Raw genomic sequence first — 17,339 nt, forward strand, 5'->3', positions numbered from 1 at the left:
ACCAGTCGACTGCACCTGGGGATACCCTCCAGGTCTGCATTGTTACCCTGCGTCTCAGAAGCCTCTGGCAAACGTCTCTGCTGAAGAACTTCGAAACTCACTCTGCAGGCAGTGTGGAACTGTGAGGGACTGAGGCTGAGCTCAACTCTCAGAAGTAAGATGGTTTTGGACAAGGCGTTCAGCTACCCTCTCACGTATGGAACTTAGTATGGAGCACCAGTCTACCACAGGACTTACTAGGAAATCGCTGAACTGAGCTTGGAGGCACTAGTCTTGTGTGCCGGGTGATTCCAATTACCTCTCCCAGCACTTCCGTCAAACAGCGAGCCTAGGCCTTTTAGAAGCCATGGGTACCAGCAGGCTGGATGTGGAGGTACAGGCTATAAGCTCAACTCTCAGAAGTGTGTATGCATGGGAGGCAGATGTCTGCTACCCACTCGGAAATGGGAGTTGGAACCTAGCTACACTGTGATTGAAGAAGGCCATTGGAAATCCCTGTATTCAACTCAGATACACGGGAGTTCAGGCCCAGTGCTCACACATGCTTTTCCCGCAACCTCTCCCAGCCACTAACATAAGGATGCTAGCAGCTACTCCTACAGTCAGGCAGGATGCGGGAGAGTTCTGCCCTGTCCTCAGCTCTCACAGGGAAGCATGTCTTGAAGCCAGCTGTCAACTAGCTGCATTCCTATGGCAGTGAGAATGTAGCAGTATTCTGAGTCAGGAGGTTCCAAGATTACCAGTCGACTGCACCTGGGATACCCTCCAGGTCTGCATTGTTACCCTGCGTCTCAGAAGCCTCTGCAGACGTCTCTGCTGAAGACCTGCGAAACTCACTCTGCAGGCAGTGTGGAACTGTGAGGGACTGAGGCTGAGCTCAACTCTCCGAAGTAAGATGGTTTTGGACAAGGCGTTCAGCTACCCTCTCACGTATGGAACTTAGTATGTAGCACCAGTCTACCACAGGACTTACTAGGAAATCGCTGAACTGAGCTTGGAGGCACTAGTCTTGTGTGCCGGGTGATTCCAATTACCTCTCCCAGCACTTCCGTCAAACAGCGAGCCTAGGCCTTTTAGAAGCCAAGGGTACCAGCAGGCTGGATGTGGAGGTACAGGCCATAAGCTCAACTCTCAGAAGTGTGTATGCATGGGAGGCAGATGTCTGCTACCCACTAGGACATGGGAGTTGGAACCTAGCTACACTGTGATTGAAGAAGGCCATTGGAAATCGCTGTATTCAACTCAGATACACGGGAGTTCAGGCCCAGTTCTCACACATGCTTTTCCCGCAACCTCTCCCAGCCACTAACATTAGGATGTTAGCAGCTACTCCTACAGTCAGGCAGGATGCGGGAGGGTTCTGCCCTGTCCTCAGCTCTCACAGGGAAGCATGTCTTGAAGCCAGCTGTCAACTACCTGCATTCCTATGGCAGTGAGAAGGTAGCAGTACTCTGAGTCAGGAGGTTCCAAGATTACCACTCTACTGCACCTGGAGATACCCTCCAGGTCTGCATTGTTAACTTGTACTCAGAAGCCTCTGGCAATCATCTCTGGTGAAGACCTGTGAAACTCACTCTGCAGGCAGTGTGGAAGTCTGAGGGACTGAGGGTGTGCTCAACTCTCAGAAGTAAGATGCTTTTGGACAAGGCGTTCAGCTACCTTCTCACATATGGAACTTAGTATGTAGCAGCTGTCTACCACAAGAATTACTGGGAAATCGTGAATTGAGCTTGGAGGCACTCGTCTTGTGTGCCGGGAGATTCCAATTACCTCTCCCAGCACTTCCGTCAAACAGCGAGCCTAGGCCTTTTAGAAGCCAAGGGTAACAGCAGGCTGGATGTGGAGGTACAGGCCATAAGCTCAACTCTCAGAAGTGTGTATGCATGGGAGGCAGATGTCTGCTACCCGCTCGTACATGGGATTTGGAACCTAGCTACACTCTGGTTGAGGAAAGCCGTTGGAAATCGCTGTATTCGACTCAGATACACGGGAGTTCAGGCCCAGTGCTCACACATGCTTTTCCCGCAACCTCTCCCAGCCACTAATATAAGGATGTTAGCAGCTACTCCTACAGTCAGGCAGCATGCGGGAGGGTTCTGCCCTGTCCTCAGCTCTCACAGGGAAGCATGTCTTGAAGCCAGCTGTCAACTAGCTGCATTCCTATGACAGTGAGAAGGTAGCAGTGTTCTGAGTCAGGAGGTTCCAAGATTACCAGTCGACTGCACCTGGGGATACCCTCCAGGTCTGCATTGTTACCCTGCGTCTCAGAAGCCTCTGGCAGACGTCTCTGCTGAAGACCTGCGAAACTCACTCTGCAGGCAGTGTGGAACTGTGAGGGACTGAGGGTGAGCTCAACTCTCAGAAGTAAGATGGTTTTGGACAAGGCGTTCAGCTACCCTCTCACGTATGGAACTTAGTATGTAGCACCAGTCTACCACAGGACTTACTAGGAAATCGCTGAACTGAGCTTGGAGGCACTAGTCTTGTGTGCCGGGTGATTCCAATTACCTCTCCCAGCACTTCCGTCAAACAGCGAGCCTAGGCCTTTTAGAAGCCAAGGGTACCAGCAGGCTGGATGTGGAGGTACAGGCTATAAGCTCAACTCTCAGAAGTGTGTATGCATGGGAGGCAGATGTCTGCTACCCACTCGGACATGGGAGTTGGAACCTAGCTACACTGTGATTGAAGAAGGCCATTGGAAATCGCTGTATTGAACTCAGATACACGGGAGTTCAGGCCCAGTGCTCACACATGCTTTTCCCGCAACCTCTCCCAGCCACTAACATTAGGATGTTAGCAGCTACTCCTACAGTCAGGCAGGATGCGGGAGGGTTCTGCCCTGTCCTCAGCTCTCACAGGGAAGCATGTCTTGAAGCCAGCTGTCAACTAGCTGCATTCCTATGACAGTGAGAAGGTAGCAGTGTTCTGAGTCAGGAGGTTCCAAGATTACCAGTCGACTGCACCTGGGGATACCCTCCAGGTCTGCATTGTTACCCTGCGTCTCAGAAGCCTCTGGCAGACGTCTCTGCTGAAGACCTGCGAAACTCACTCTGCAGGCAGTGTGGAACTGTGAGGGACTGAGGGTGAGCTCAACTCTCAGAAGTAAGATGGTTTTGGACAAGGCGTTCAGCTACCCTCTCACGTATGGAACTTAGTATGTAGCACCAGTCTACCACAGGACTTACTAGGAAATCGCTGAACTGAGCTTGGAGGCACTAGTCTTGTGTGCCGGGTGATTCCAATTACCTCTCCCAGCACTTCCGTCAAACAGCGAGCCTAGGCCTTTTAGAAGCCAAGGGTACCAGCAGGCTGGATGTGGAGGTACAGGCTATAAGCTCAACTCTCAGAAGTGTGTATGCATGGGAGGCAGATGTCTGCTACCCACTCGGACATGGGAGTTGGAACCTAGCTACACTGTGATTGAAGAAGGCCATTGGAAATCGCTGTATTGAACTCAGATACACGGGAGTTCAGGCCCAGTGCTCACACATGCTTTTCCCGCAACCTCTCCCAGCCACTAACATTAGGATGTTAGCAGCTACTCCTACAGTCAGGCAGGATGCGGGAGGGTTCTGCCCTGTCCTCAGCTCTCACAGGGAAGCATGTCTTGAAGCCAGCTGTCAACTACCTGCATTCCTATGGCAGTGAGAAGGTAGCAGTACTCTGAGTCAGGAGGTTCCAAGATTACCACTCTACTGCACCTGGAGATACCCTCCAGGTCTGCATTGTTAACTTGTACTCAGAAGCCTCTGGCAATCGTCTCTGGTGAAGACGTGTGAAACTCACTCTGCAGGCAGTGTGGAAGTGTGAGGGACTGAGGGTGTGCTCAACTCTCAGAAGTAAGATGCTTTTGGACAAGGCGTTCAGCTACCATCTCACATATGGAACTTAGTATGTAGCACCTGTCTACCACAAGAATTACTGGGAAATCGTGAATTGAGCTTGGAGGCACTCGTCTTGTGTGCCGGGAGATTCCAATTACCTCTCCCAGCACTTCCGTCAAACAGCGAGCCTAGGCCTTTTAGAAGCCAAGGGTAACAGCAGGCTGGATGTGGAGGTACAGGCCATAAGCTCAACTCTCAGAAGTGTGTATGCATGGGAGGCAGATGTCTGCTACCCGCTCGTACATGGGATTTGGAACCTAGCTACACTCTGGTTGAGGAAAGCCGTTGGAAATCGCTGTATTCAACTCAGATACACGGGAGTTCAGGCCCAGTGCTCACACATGCTTTTCCCGCAACCTCTCCCAGCCACTAACATAAGGATGTTAGCAGCTACTCCTACAGTCAGGCAGCATGCGGGAGGGTTCTGCCCTGTCCTCAGCTCTCACAGGGAAGCATGTCTTGAAGCCAGCTGTCAACTAGCTGCATTCCTATGGCAGTGAGAAGGTAGCAGTATTCTGAGTCAGGAGGTTCCAAGATTACCAGTCGACTGCACCTGGGGATAACCTCCAGGTCTGCATTGTTACCCTGCGTCTCAGAAGCCTCTGGCAAACGTCTCTGCTGAAGACCTGCGAAACTCACTCTGCAGGCAGTGTCGAACTGTGAGGGACTGAGGCTGAGCTCAACTCTCAGAATTAAGATGGTTTTGGACAAGGCGTTCAGCTACCCTCTCACGTATGGAACTTAGTATGTAGCACCAGTCTACCACAGGACTTACTAGGAAATCGCTGAACTGAGCTTGGAGGCACTAGTCTTGTGTGCCGGGTGATTCCAATTACCTCTCCCAGCACTTCCGTCAAACAGCGAGCCTAGGCCTTTCAGAAGCCATGGGTACCAGCAGGCTGGATGTGGAGGTACAGGCTATAAGCTCAACTCTCAGAAGTGTGTATGCATGGGAGGCAGATGTCTGCTACCCACTCGGACATGGGAGTTGGAACCTAGCTACACTGTGATTGAAGAAGGCCATTGGAAATCGCTGTATTCAACTCAGATACACGGGAGTTCAGGCCCAGTGCTCACACATGCTTTTCCCGCAACCTCTCCCAGCCACTAACATAAGGATGTTAGCAGCTACTCCTACAGTCAGGCAGCATGCGGGAGGGTTCTGCCCTGTCCTCAGCTCTCACAGGGAAGCATGTCTTGAAGCCAGCTGTCAACTAGCTGCATTCCTATGGCAGTGAGAAGGTAGCAGTATTCTGAGTCAGGAGGTTCCAAGATTACCAGTCGACTGCACCTGGGGATACCCTCCAGGTCTGCATTGTTACCCTGCGTCTCAGAAGCCTCTGGCAAACGTCTCTGCTGAAGACCTGCGAAACTCACTCTGCAGGCAGTGTGGAACTGTGAGGGACTGAGGCTGAGCTCAACTCTCAGAAGTAAGATGGTTTTGGACAAGGCGTTCAGCTACCCTCTCACGTATGGAACTTAGTATGTAGCACCAGTCTACCACAGGAATTACTAGGAAATCGCTGAACTGAGCTTGGAGGCACTAGTCTTGTGTGCCGGGTGATTCCAATTACCTCTCCCAGCACTTCCGTCAAACAGCGATCCTAGGCCTTTTAGAAGCCAAGGGTACCAGCAGGCTGGATGTGGAGGTACAGGCCTAAGCTCAACTCTCAGAAGTGTGTATGCATGGGAGGCAGATGTCTGCTACCCACTTGGACATGGGAGTTGGAACCTAGCTACACTGTGATTGAAGAAGGCCATTGGAAATCGCTGTATTCAACTCAGATACACGGGAGTTCAGGCCCAGTGCTCACACATGCTTTTCCCGCAACCTCTCCCAGCCACTAACATAAGGATGTTAGCAGCTTCTCCTACAGTCAGGCAGGATGCGGGAGGGTTCTGCCCTGTCCTCAGCTCTCACAGGGAAGCATGTCTTGAAGCCAGCTGTCAACTAGCTGCATTCCTATGGCAGTGAGAAGGTAGCAGTATTCTGAGTCAGGAGGTTCCAAGTTTACCACTCTACTGCACCTGGAGATACCCTCCAGGTCTGCATTGTTAACTTGTACTCAGAAGCCTCTGGCAATCGTCTTTGGTGAAGACGTGTGAAACTCACTCTGCAGGCAGTGTGGAAGTGTGAGGGACTGAGGGTGTGCTCAACTCTCAGAAGTAAGATGCTTTTGGACAAGGCGTTCAGCTACCTTCTCAAATATGGAACTTAGTATGTAGCACCTGTCTACCACAAGAATTACTGGGAAATCGTGAATTGAGCTTGGAGGCACTCGTCTTGTGTGCCGGGAGATTCCAATTACCTCTCCCAGCACTTCCGTCAAACAGCGAGCCTAGGCCTTTTAGAAGCCAAGGGTACCAGCAGGCTGGCTGTGGAGGTACAGGCCATAAGCTCAACTCTCAGAAGTGTGTATGCATGGGAGGCAGATGTCTGCTACCCGCTCGTACATGGGATTTGGAACCTAGATACACTCTGGTTGAGGAAAGCCGTTGGAAATCGCTGTATTCGACTCAGATACACGGGAGTTCAGGCCCAGTGCTCACACATGCTTTTCCCGCAACCTCTCCCAGCCACTAACATAAGGATGTTAGCAGCTACTCCTACAGACAGGCAGCATGCGGGAGGGTTCTGCCCTGTCCTCAGCTATCACAGGGAAGCACGTCTTGAAGCCAGCTGTCAAGTAGCTGCATTCCTATGGCAGTGAGAATGTAGCAGTATTCTGAGTCAGGAGGTTCCAAGATTACCAGTCGACTGCACCTGGGATACCCTCCAGGTCTGCATTGTTACCCTGCGTCTCAGAAGCCTCTGCAGACGTCTCTGCTGAAGACCTGCGAAACTCACTCTGCAGGCAGTGTGGAACTGTGAGGGACTGAGGCTGAGCTCAACTCTCAGAAGTAAGATGGTTTTGGACAAGGCGTTCAGCTACCCTCTCACGTATGGAACTTAGTATGTAGCACCAGTCTACCACAGGACTTACTAGGAAATCGCTGAACTGAGCTTGGAGGCACTAGTCTTGTGTGCCGGGTGATTCCAATTACCTCTCCCAGCACTTCCGTCAAACAGCGAGCCTAGGCCTTTTAGAAGCCAAGGGTACCAGCAGGCTGGATGTGGAGGTACAGGCCATAAGCTCAACTCTCAGAAGTGTGTATGCATGGGAGGCAGATGTCTGCTACCCACTAGGACATGGGAGTTGGAACCTAGCTACACTGTGATTGAAGAAGGCCATTGGAAATCGCTGTATTCAACTCAGATACACGGGAGTTCAGGCCCAGTGCTCACACATGCTTTTCCCGCAACCTCTCCCAGCCACTAACATTAGGATGTTAGCAGCTACTCCTACAGTCAGGCAGGATGCGGGAGGGTTCTGCCCTGTCCTCAGCTCTCACAGGGAAGCATGTCTTGAAGCCAGCTGTCAACTAGCTGCATTCCTATGGCAGTGAGAAGGTAGCAGTATTCTGAGTCAGGAGGTTCCAAGATTACCACTCTACTGCACCTGGAGATACCCTCCAGGTCTGCATTGTTAACTTGTACTCAGAAGCCTCTGGCAATCGTCTTTGGTGAAGACGTGTGAAACTCACTCTGCAGGCAGTGTGGAAGTGTGAGGGACTGAGGGTGTGCTCAACTCTCAGAAGTAAGATGCTTTTGGACAAGGCGTTCAGCTACCTTCTCAAATATGGAACTTAGTATGTAGCACCTGTCTACCACAAGAATTACTGGGAAATCGTGAATTGAGCTTGGAGGCACTCGTCTTGTGTGCCGGGAGATTCCAATTACCTCTCCCAGCACTTCCGTCAAACAGCGAGCCTAGGCCTTTTAGAAGCCAAGGGTACCAGCAGGCTGGCTGTGGAGGTACAGGCCATAAGCTCAACTCTCAGAAGTGTGTATGCATGGGAGGCAGATGTCTGCTACCCGCTCGTACATGGGATTTGGAACCTAGATACACTCTGGTTGAGGAAAGCCGTTGGAAATCGCTGTATTCGACTCAGATACACGGGAGTTCAGGCCCAGTGCTCACACATGCTTTTCCCGCAACCTCTCCCAGCCACTAACATAAGGATGTTAGCAGCTACTCCTACAGACAGGCAGCATGCGGGAGGGTTCTGCCCTGTCCTCAGCTATCACAGGGAAGCACGTCTTGAAGCCAGCTGTCAAGTAGCTGCATTCCTATGGCAGTGAGAATGTAGCAGTATTCTGAGTCAGGAGGTTCCAAGATTACCAGTCGACTGCACCTGGGATACCCTCCAGGTCTGCATTGTTACCCTGCGTCTCAGAAGCCTCTGCAGACGTCTCTGCTGAAGACCTGCGAAACTCACTCTGCAGGCAGTGTGGAACTGTGAGGGACTGAGGCTGAGCTCAACTCTCCGAAGTAAGATGGTTTTGGACAAGGCGTTCAGCTACCCTCTCACGTATGGAACTTAGTATGTAGCACCAGTCTACCACAGGACTTACTAGGAAATCGCTGAACTGAGCTTGGAGGCACTAGTCTTGTGTGCCGGGTGATTCCAATTACCTCTCCCAGCACTTCCGTCAAACAGCGAGCCTAGGCCTTTTAGAAGCCAAGGGTACCAGCAGGCTGGATGTGGAGGTACAGGCCATAAGCTCAACTCTCAGAAGTGTGTATGCATGGGAGGCAGATGTCTGCTACCCACTAGGACATGGGAGTTGGAACCTAGCTACACTGTGATTGAAGAAGGCCATTGGAAATCGCTGTATTCAACTCAGATACACGGGAGTTCAGGCCCAGTGCTCACACATGCTTTTCCCGCAACCTCTCCCAGCCACTAACATTAGGATGTTAGCAGCTACTCCTACAGTCAGGCAGGATGCGGGGGGTTCTGCCCTGTCCTCAGCTCTCACAGGGAAGCATGTCTTGAAGCCAGCTGTCAACTAGCTGCATTTCTATGGCAGTGAGAAGGTAGCAGTATTCTGAGTCAGGAGGTTCCAAGATTACCAGTCGACTGTACCTGGGGATACCCTCCAGGTCTGCATTGTTACCCTGCGTCTCAGAAGCCTCTGGCAGACGTCTCTGCTGAAGACCTGCGAAACTCACTCTGCAGGCAGTGTGGAACTGTGAGGGACTGTGGGTGAGCTCAACTCTCAGAAGTAAGATGGTTTTGGACAAGGCGTTCAGCTACCCTCTCACGTATGGAACTTAGTATGTAGCACCAGTCTAACACAGGAATTACTAGGAAATCGCTGAACTGAGCTTGGAGGCACTAGTCTTGTGTGCCGGGTGATTCCAATTACCTCTCCCAGCACTTCCGTCAAACAGCGAGCCTAGGCCTTTTAGAAGCCAAGGGTACCAGCAGGCTGGATGTGGAGGTACAAGCCATAAGCTCAACTCTCAGACGTGTGTATGCATGGGAGGCAGATGTCTGCTACCCACTCGGACATGGGAGTTGGACCCTAGCTACACTGTGATTGAAGAAGGCCATTGGAAATCGCTGTATTCAACTCAGATACACGGGAGTTCAGGCCCAGTGCTCACACATGCTTTTCCCGCAACCTCTCCCAGCCACTAACATTAGGATGTTAGCAGCTACTCCTACAGTCAGGCAGGATGCGGGAGGGTTCTGCCCTGTCCTCAGCTCTCACAGGGAAGCATGTTTTGAAGCCAGCTGTCAACTAGCTGCATTCCTATGGCAGTGAGAAGGTAGCAGTACTCTGAGTCAGGAGGTTCCAAGATTACCACTCTACTGCACCTGGAGATACCCTCCAGGTCTGCATTGTTAACTTGTACTCAGAAGCCTCTGGCAATCGTCTCTGGTGAAGACGTGTGAAACTCACTCTGCAGGCAGTGTGGAAGTGTGAGGGACTGAGGGTGTGCTCAACTCTCAGAAGTAAGATGCTTTTGGACAAGGCGTTCAGCTACCATCTCACATATGGAACTTAGTATGTAGAACCTGTCTACCACAAGAATTACTGGGAAATCGTGAATTGAGCTTGGAGACACTCGTCTTGTGTGCCGGGAGATTCCAATTACCTCTCCCAGCACTTCCGTCAAACAGCGAGCCTAGACCTTTTAGAAGCCAAGGGTACCAGCAGGCTGGCTGTGGAGGTACAGGCCATAAGCTCAACTCTCAGAAGTGTATGCATAGGAGGCAGATGTCTGCTACCCGCTCGTACATGGGATTTGGAACCTAGCTACACTCTGGTTGAGGAAAGCCGTTGGAAATCGCTGTATTCAACTCAGATACACGGGAGTTCAGGCCCAGTGCTCACACATGCTTTTCCCGCAACCTCTCCCAGCCACTAACATAAGGATGTTAGCAGCTACTCCTACAGTCAGGCAGCATGCGGGAGGGTTCTGCCCTGTCCTCAGCTCTCACAGGGAAGCATGTCTTGAAGCCAGCTGTCAACTAGCTGCATTCCTATGGCAGTGAGAAGGTAGCAGTACTCTGAGTCAGGAGGTTCCAAGATTACCAGTCGACTGCACCTGGGGATACCCTCCAGGTCTGCATTGTTACCCTGCGTCTCAGAAGCCTCTGGCAAACGTCTCTGCTGAAGACCTGCGAAACTCACTCTGCAGGCAGTGTGGAACTGTGAGGGACTGAGGCTGAGCTCAACTCTCAGAAGTAAGATGGTTTTGGACAAGGCGTTCAGCTACCCTCTCACGTATGGAACTTAGTATGTAGCACCAGTCTACCAGAGGACTTACTAGGAAATCGCTGAACTGAGCTTGGAGGCACTAGTCTTGTGTGCCGGGTGATTCCAATTACCTCTCCCAGCACTTCCGTCAAACAGCGAGCCTAGGCCTTTTAGAAGCCAAGGGTACCAGCAGGCTGGATATGGAGGTACAGGCCATAAGCTCAACTCTCAGAAGTGTGTATGCATGGGAGGCAGATGTCTGCTACCCACTCGGACATGGGAGTTGGAACCTAGCTACACTGTGATTGAAGAAGGCCATTGGAAATCGCTGTATTCAACTCAGATGCACGGGAGTTCAGGCCCAGTGCTCACACATGCTTTTCCCACAACCTCTCCCAGCCACTAACATTAGGATGTTAGCAGCTACTCCTACAGTCAGGCAGCATGCGGGAGGGTTCTGCCCTGTCCTCAGCTCTCTCAGGGAAGCATGTCTTGAAGCCAGCTAGCTGTCAACTAGCTGCATTCCTATGGCAGTGAGAAGGTAGCAGTACTCTGAGATAGGAGGTTCCAAGATTACCAGTCGACTGCACCTGGGGATACCCTCCAGGTCTGCATTGTTACCCTGCGTCTCAGAAGAATCTGGCAAACGTCTCTGCTGAAGACCTGCGAAACTCACTCTGCAGGCAGTGTGAAACTGTGAGGGACTGAGGCTGAGCTCAACTCTCAGAAGTAAGATGGTTTTGGACAAGGCGTTCAGCTACCCTCTCACGTATGGAACTTAGTATGTAGCACCAGTCTACCACAGGAATTACTAGGAAATCGCTGAACTGAGCTTGGAGGCACTAGTCTTGTGTGCCGGGTGATTCCAATTACCTCTCCCAGCACTTCCGTCAAACAGCGAGCCTAGGCCTTTTAGAAGCCAAGGGTACCAGCAGGCTGGATGTGGAGGTACAGGCCATAAGCTCAACTCTCAGAAGTGTATATGCATGGGAGGCAGATGTCTGCTACCCTCTCGGACATGGGAGTTGGAACCTAGCTACACTGTGATTGAAGAAGGCCATTGGAAATCGCTGTATTCAACTCAGATACACGGGAGTTCAGGCCCAGTGCTCACACATGCTTTTCCCGCAACCTCTCCCAGCCACTAACATAAGGATGTTAGCAGCTACTCCTACAGTCAGGCAGCATGCGAGAGGGTTCTGCCCTGTCCTCAGCTCTCACAGGGAAGCATGTCTTGAAGCCAGCTGTCAACTAGCTGCATTCCTATGGCAGTGAGAAGGTAGCAGTATTCTGAGTCAGGAGGTTCCAAGATTACCAGTCGACTGCACCTGGGGATACCCTCCAGGTCTGCATTGTTACCCTGCGTCTCAGAAGCCTCTGGCAAACGTCTCTGGTGAAGACGTGTGAATCTCACTCTGCAGGCAGTGTGGAAGTGTGAGGGACTGAGGGTGTGCTCAACTCTCAGAAGTAAGATGCTTTTGGACAAGGCGTTCAGCTACCTTCTCACATATGGAACTTAGTATGTAGCACCTGTCTACCACAAGAATTACTGGGAAATCGTGAATTGAGCTTGGAGGCACTCGTCTTGTGTGCCGGGAGATTCCAATTACCTCTCCCAGCACTTCCGTCAAACAGCGAGACTAGGCCTTTTAGAAGCCAAGGGTACCAGCAGGCTGGATGTGGAGGTACAGGCCATAAGCTCAACTCTCAGAAGTGTGTATGCATGGGAGGCAGATGTCTGCTACCCGCTCGTACATGGGATTTGGAACCTAGCTACACTCTGGTTGAGGAAAGCCGTTGGAAATCGCTGTATTCAACTCAGATACACGGGAGTTCAGGCCCAGTGCTCACACATGCTTTTCCCGCAACCTCTCCCAGCCACTAACATAAGGATGTTAGCAGCTACTCCTAGAGTCAGGCAGCATGCGGGAGGGTTCTGCCCTGTCCTCAGCTCTCACAGGGAAGCATGTCTTGAAGCCAGCTGTCAACTAGCTGCATTCCTATGGCAGTGAGAAGGTAGCAGTATTCAGAGTCAGGAGGTTCCAAGATTACCAGTCGACTGCACCTGGGGATACCCTCCAGGTCTGCATTGTTACCCTGCGTCTCAGAAGCCTCTGGCAAACGTCTCTGCTGAAGACCTGCGAAACTCACTCTGCAGGCAGTGTGGAACTGTGAGGGACTGAGGCTGAGCTCAACTCTCAGAAGTAAGATGCTTTTGGACAAGGCGTTCAGCTACCTTCTCACATATGGAACTTAGTATGTAGCACATGTCTACCACAAGAATTACTGGGAAATCGTGAATTGAGCTTGGAGGCACGCGTCTTGTGTGCCGGGAGATTCCAATTACCTCTCCCAGCACATCCGTCAAACAGCGAGCCTAGGCCTTTTAGAAGCCAAGGGTACCAGCAGGCTGGCTGTGGAGGTACAGGCCATAAGCTCAACTCTCAGAAGTGTATGCATGGGAGGCAGATGTCTGCTACCCGCTCGTACATGGGATTTGGAACCTAGCTACACTCTGGTTGAGGAAAGCCGTTGGAAATCGCTGTATTCAACTCAGATACACGGGAGTTCAGGCCCAGTGCTCACACATGCTTTTCCCGCAACCTCTCCCAGCCACTAACAAGGATGTTAGCAGCTACTCCTACAGTCAGGCAGCATGCGGGAGGGTTCTGCCCTGTCCTCAGCTCTCACAGGGAAGCATGTCTTGAAGCCAGCTGTCAACTAGCTGCATTCCTATGGCAGTGAGAAGGTAGCAGTATTTTGAGTCAGGAGGTTCCAAGATTACCAGTCGACTGCACCTGGGGATACCCTCCAGGTCTGCATTTTTACCCTGCGTCTCAGAAGCCTCTGGCAAACGTCTCTGCTGAAGACCTGCGAAACTCACTCTGCAGGCAGTGTGGAACTGTGAGGGACTGAGGCTGAGCTCAACTCTCAGAAGTAAGATGGTTTTGGACAAGGCGTTCAGCTACCCTCTCACGTATGGAACTTAGTATGTAGCACCAGTCTACCACAGGACTTACTAGGAAATCGCTGAACTGAGCTTGGAGGCACTAGTCTTGTGTGCCGGGTGATTCCAATTACCTCTCCCAGCACTTCCGTCAAACAGGGAACCTAGGCCTTTTACAACCCAAGGGTACCAGCAGGCTGGATATGGAGGTACAGGCCATAAGCTCAACTCTCAGAAGTGTGTATGCATGGGAGGCAGATGTCTGCTACCCACTCGGACATGGGAGTTGGAACCTAGCTACACTGTGATTGAAGAAGGCCATTGGAAATCGCTGTATTCAACTCAGATACACGGGAGTTCAGGCCCAGTGCTCACACATGCTTTTCCCGCAACCTCTCCCAGCCACTAACATTAGGATGTTAGCAGCTACTCCTACAGTCAGGCAGCATGCGGGAGGGTTCTGCCCTGTCCTCAGCTCTCTCAGGGAAGCATGTCTTGAAGCCAGCTAGCTGTCAACTAGCTGCATTTCTATGGCAGTGAGAAGGTAGCAGTATTCTGAGTCAGGAGGTTCCAAGATTACCAGTCGACTGCACCTGGGGATACCCTCCAGGTCTGCATTGTTACCCTGCGTCTCAGAAGCCTCTGGCAAACGTCTCTGCTGAAGACCTGCGAAACTCACTCTGCAGGCAGTGTGGAACTGTGAGGGACTGAGGCTGAGCTCAACTCTCAGAAGTAAGATGGTTTTGGACAAGGCGTTCAGCTACCCTCTCACGTATGGAACTTAGTATGTAGCACCAGTCTACCACAGGAATTACTAGGAAATCGCTGAACTGAGCTTGGAGGCACTAGTCTTGTGTGCCGGGTGATTCCAATTACCTCTCCCAGCACTTCCGTCAAACAGCGAGCCTAGGCCTTTTAGAAGCCAAGGGTACCAGCAGGCTGGCTGTGGAGGTACAGGCCATAAGCTCAACTCTCAGAAGTGTGTATGCATGGGAGGCAGATGTCTGCTACCCACTCGGAAATGGGTGTTGGAATCTAGCTACACTGTGATTGAAGAAGGCCATTGGAAATCGCTGTATTCAACACAGATACACGGGAGTTCAGGCCCAGTGCTCACACATGCTTTTCCCGCAACCTCTCCCAGCCACTAACATAAGGATGTTAGCAGCTACTCCTACAGTCAGGCAGCATGCGGGAGGGTTCTGCCCTGTCCTCAGCTCTCACAGGGAAGCATGTCTTGAAGCCAGCTGTCAACTAGCTGCATTCCTATGGCAGTGAGAAGGTAGCAGTATTCTGAGTCAGGAGGTTTCAAGATAACCAGTCGACTACACCTGGGGATACCCTCCAGGTCTGCATTGTTACCCTGCGTCTCAGAAGCCTCTGGCAAACTTCTCTGGTGAAGACGTGTGAAACTCACTCTGCAGGCAGTGTGGAAGTGTGAGGGACTGAGGCTGAGCTCAACTCTCAGAAGTAAGATGGATTTGGACAAGGCGTTCAGCTACCCTCTCACGTATGGAACTTAGTATGTAGCACCAGTCTACCACAGGAATTACTAGGAAATCGCAGAACTGAGCTTGGAGGCACTAGTCTTGTGTGCCGGGTGATTCCAATTACCTCTCCCAGCACTTCCGACAAACAGCGAGCCTAGACCTTTTAGAAGCCAAGGGTACCAGCAGGCTGACTGTGGAGGTACAGGCCATAAGCTCAACTCTCAAAAGTGTGTATGCATGGGAGGCAGATGTCTGCTACCCGCTCGTACATGGGATTTGGAACCTAGCTACACTCTGGTTGAGGAAAGCCGTTGGAAATCGCTGTATTCAACTCAGGTACACGGGAGTTCAGGCCCAGTGCTCACACATGCTTTTCCCGCAACCTCTCCCAGCCACTAACATAAGGAGGTTAGCAGCTAGTACTACAGTCAGGCAGCATGCGGGAGGGTTCTGCCCTGTCCTCAGCTCTCACAGGGAAGCATGTCTTGAAGCCAGCTGTCAACTAGCTGCATTCCTATGGCAGTGAGAAGGGAGCAGTATTCTGAGTTGGAGGTTCCAAGATTACCAGTCGACTGCACCTGGGGATACCCTCCAGGTCTGCATTGTTAACCTGCGTCTCAGAAGCCTCTGACAAACGTCTCTGCTGAAGACCTGCGAAACTCACTCTGCAGGCAGTGTGGAACTGTGAGGGACTGGGGCTGAGCTCAACTCTCAGAATTAAGATGGTTTTGGACAAGGCGTTCAGCTACCCTCTCACGTATGGAACTTAGTATGTAGCACACGTCTACCACAGGAATTACTAGGAAATCGCTGAACTGAGCTTAGAGGCACTAGTCTTGTGTGCCGGGTGATTCCAATTACCTCTCCCAGCACTTCCGGCAAAGAGCGAGCCTAGGCCTTTTAGAAGCCAAGGGTACCAGAAGGCTGGATGTGGAGGTACAGGCCATAAGCTCAACTCTCAGAAGTGTGTATGCATGGGCGGCAGATGTCTGCTACCCACTCGGACATGGGAGTTGGAACCTAGCTACACTGTGATTGAAGAAGGCCATTGGAAATCGCTGTATTCAACTCAGATACACGGGAGTTCAGGCCCAGTGCTCACACATGCTTTGCCCGCAACCTCTCCCAGCCACTAACATTAGGATGTTAGCAGCTACTCCTACAGTCAGGCAGCATGCGGGAGGGTTCTGCCCTGTCCTCAGCTCTCACAGGGAAGCATGTCTTGAAGCCAGCTGTCAACTAGCTGCATTCCTATGGCAGTTAGAAGGTAGCAGTACTCTGAGTCAGGAGGTTCCAAGATTAACACTCTACTGCACCTGGGGATACCCTCCAGGTCTGCATTGTTAACTTGTACTCAGAAGCCTCTGGCAATCGTCTCTGGTGAAGACGTGTGAAACTCACTCTGCAGGCAGTGTGGAAGTGTGAGGGACTGAGGGTGTGCTCAACTCTCAGAAGTAAGATGCTTTTGGACAAGGCGTTCAGCTACCTTCACATATGGAACTTAGTATGTAGCACCTGTCTACCACAAGAATTACTGGGAAATCGTGAATTGAGCTTGGAGGCACTCGTCTTGTGTGCCGGGAGATTCCAATTACCTCTCCCAGCACTTCCGTCAAACAGCGAGCCTAGGCCTTTTAGAAGCCAAGGGTAACAGCAGGCTGGATGTGGAGGTACAGGCCATAAGCTCAACTCTCAGAAGTGTGTATGCATGGGAGGCAGATGTCTGCTACCCGCTCGTACATGGGATTTGGAACCTAGCTACACTCTGGTTGAGGAAAGCCGTTGGAAATCGCTGTATTCAACTCAGATACACGGGAGTTCAGGCCCAGTGCTCACACATGCTTTTCCCGCAACCTCTCCCAGCCACTAACATAAGGATGTTAGCAGCTACTCCTACAGTCAGGCAGCATGCGGGAGGGTTCTGCCCTGTCCTCAGCTCTCACAGGGAAGCATGTCTTGAAGCCAGCTGTCAACTAGCTGCATTCCTATGGCAGTGAGAAGGTAGCAGTATTCTGAGTCAGGAGGTTCCAAGATTACCAGTCGACTGCACCTGGGGATACCCTCCAGGTCTGCATTGTTACCCTGCGTCTCAGAAGCCTCTGGCAGACGTCTCTGCTGAAGACCTGCGAAACTCACTCTGCAGGCAGTGTGGAACTGTGAGGGACTGAGGCTGAGCTCAACTCTCAGAAGTAAGATGGTTTTGGACAAGGCGTTCAGCTACCCTCTCACGTATGGAACTTAGTATGTAGCACCAGTCTACCACAGGAATTACTTGGAAATCGCTGAACTGAGCTTGGAGGTACTAGTCTTGTGTGCCGGGTGATTCCAATTACCTCTCCCAGCACTTCCGTCAAACAGCGAGCCTAGGCCTTTTAGAAGCCAAGGGTACCAGCAGGCTGGATGTGGAGGTACAGGCCATAAGC

Source organism: Canis aureus, chromosome 21 (genome assembly GCF_053574225.1).
Source record: "Canis aureus isolate CA01 chromosome 21, VMU_Caureus_v.1.0, whole genome shotgun sequence".
In the NCBI taxonomy this organism is placed as follows: Eukaryota; Metazoa; Chordata; class Mammalia; order Carnivora; family Canidae; genus Canis; species Canis aureus.